The sequence below is a fragment of the Cynocephalus volans genome, chromosome 12, assembly GCF_027409185.1.
Source record: "Cynocephalus volans isolate mCynVol1 chromosome 12, mCynVol1.pri, whole genome shotgun sequence".
Classification (NCBI taxonomy): Eukaryota; Metazoa; Chordata; class Mammalia; order Dermoptera; family Cynocephalidae; genus Cynocephalus; species Cynocephalus volans.
The window spans coordinates 33,487,817-33,490,684 of NC_084471.1; the positions used below are offsets into that span (position 1 = coordinate 33,487,817).

The window sequence follows — 2,868 nt, forward strand, 5'->3', positions numbered from 1 at the left end:
TCCTGACGACAATTCTGAGGTAGCACAAATATAGCAGCTGGGAGGAGAGTATATATAACAGTTGGAAATGCCAACGTACTCACAATCAGCTTCCTAAATTATGAACCACTTCTGTTGATTTTATTTTAGAAAATAACATTGAAAATTTTGTTCAATTAAGATTTTTTTTTTTTTTTTAAAAAGCACTTCTTGATGTTTGGGAGAAGGGCTGCTGTCACACCCAGGTAGTATACCAAGCTCACCATCTGGTGGTTACTGCTGCTTTCAGTAGGATTTTCATTATGATCCTGGTTTTTCAGATGAGGAAACTGAAGCCTAGAAAAGTTAAATCCTTGTTCCATGTCACACATCTGGCATCTATTGAGCCTGGGTTTCAAAGTCAAGTTTGACCTCTGAGTGTATGTGTTTGTACTATGTCCTGAAAATGCTAGACCAGAAGACCAGGGCTGTGCTCTCTGTACGTGGGTAGTAATATGTGATCTTGTCAGTCACTTCACTTCTCTAGATCTCATGTTCCTTCACTGAAGTAGGGGGATAATTTTAGCATGGACTAGATAAATCTTTTTCAGTCTTTGGAAAATCATGAAGTGCTATACAAATATAAAGTAAAAAAATTTTTTTTTCAAAAAATCCTGAAATGAGATTATATGTTAAATTCTTTCCCTAATTTAGAATGAATGTTTGGAATCCAACAGTGCTGTCCAATAGAACATTCTGTCATGATGGAGTGTTCCCTTTCTGTGCTGTTCGATGGAGTAGCTACTTGCCGCATGTGGCTATTGAGCACTTGATATGCAGTCCTGCAACTGAGGAACTGAAGTTTTAATTTTACTGAATTTATAACTAATTTGTATAAGTTAAATTGCTACATATTGCTGGTGGTTGTTGTAATGAAGAGTGCAGAATGTTGGATGGTTTCATATAAAAATGTGGATTCTGAATAATTAGTTTGTTGTTGTGTATTCTATGTATGTCAATAATTCCTGATGCTCTAGTGGGTAAACTGAAATAGGTGTTTTGTACTTTCCTTAGTCCTGATATCTCCAAGGCATGTTAGACTTGCTATTTTAGTTTTAAGCAAATTTAGAATATTTTTAATTCTTCTGACTCTGTGTGGACTTTATCAGTCAATAAATTGATTAATATTTATTTGTTGAAGTACGCATATCATAGGTAGATAGTATATGTAGGCTCCCCTTTCCCTGTCTGGATCTTTCTTATCTGTATGAAATGAGGGGAGTCATACATCACAGGTGTACACTGAGGTTTACTTTTTATTTTCATTTTCATTTTTGTCAGCTAGCCAGTAAGGGGATCTGAACCCTTGACCTTGGCGTTATCAGCACCACACTCAAACCAGCTGAGCTAACTGGCCAGCCCTGCTGCTGAGGTTTAACGGCATCCAGTCTGTGGGAAAGCCTCTGACACATGGCATGTAGTAAGGCCTAAATAAATATCAATTTCCCTTCCCTTAACCTTGAGAGAAATTTTTCCTCATGAAGGAAAGAGCACAGTATTCATGTAACTAGCCTGTGTGTCTAAGTGTTCACTGCAGTTGGGTCTCCTTGCCAGTTGTCATTTGTTTCTTTGGTTCTCAATTTGTAAATTTAGCTCATCAGTTGGGAAAAATCTTTCATTGCACAATTTAGTTTGTGTTTGTTCTTGTGATTTTAGAAACATAAAATCAGAGGGAGTATTCTCTTCTCTGCATAATGCTATCTATCCCCACCCAATAAATGAACCATTCAAAAATACATTTAATTGAGAGCATCTTAATTTCTGTAAATATAAGGAGACCAAATGCTCCGCACTTCTGAAGGAGCCATATAATTCTTTTTTGTTTTGTACATTTTATAGTTAACTGGAAGAGGTGGATATCCCTTTCCCCTCATCTCTCAGTGTATGGGAAGTTGTGAATCAGTACAAGTATAAATCTTGAGAAAAAACCTAATATAGGACAGTTACTGTAGACATCCTTAGCCTTGTGCCTCAGTAGGACATTTTTCTTTAGCACCATAGTCTTAACCCCTAACTTTCTGGAAATGAAAAAGAGAAAACTGTACTAACAGAGGTTCTAACGAACTTAAGAAAAATCTTCTTTGACCTTCTGTCCAAGTAGGCAGTACTTATCAGTTTATGGAAATTCCTGTCCCATTGATAAAGAATGTCATGCTTTGATTATATCTGGCTGAGTAAAGGACTGTACATCTGCTTTATTCTAACTTTTCTCTTTATTTGGGAAGAGAACAGATTCTTCGGAGAACTTGAAGCCTTTAGTGGTGATTTTGCCTTTGATCTTCTCTGTCTGCTTTTCCTTTTTAATTCAAGGTTAATCTCAAATTCAGGTCCTCCTTTTTCCTTAGAAAGTTCCATAATAATTTCCAAAGTGACGGAATAAGCAATTTTTCAAAAGGAAATCATTATGAGATCAATTCTAAAACATTATATAAGGACATTTAAAATATTTTACTCATATTCCCTCTACCCTGACAATATGATTTTTATTTTAGTTCAGGCATTATTAACATAATTGGACACAGCAATAAATTTGTCACTCTGTTTTAAACTAGTTTTTAATGAAGAAAAAAAGAAGAGAAGTTATAGTAATAAGACTCAATAGTACTTTTCACATAGAGAATCTTCAGGAATAGATTAGAATTAGATTAGAAAACAACCAGGAATCTAAATGTTGCCATCATGCAAGACCATTTTAACACACAAACCTCTTAGACATTTTAGAGTCACTATGAACTATGAGTATAATGAAAAGAATATTAGAATCAGCATCGGGAGAAGTGGATTTTTGTCTGAGTGCTGCTGGTAACTAATTGTGTGACCTAGAGTAAACGCTTTAGACCTTCTGGATCT

The 2,868-nt window shown here is 35.4% G+C and overlaps 1 non-coding gene across 1 annotated transcript; it reads right to left on the reverse strand.

Moving 5' to 3' along the window:
- Positions 1–1,300: 1,300 nt before the first annotated feature.
- Positions 1,301–1,375, reverse strand: TRNAI-GAU (transfer RNA isoleucine (anticodon GAU)). The gene has a single exon. It is a non-coding gene; the product is annotated as a tRNA-Ile (tRNA).
- Positions 1,376–2,868: the final 1,493 nt, after the last annotated feature.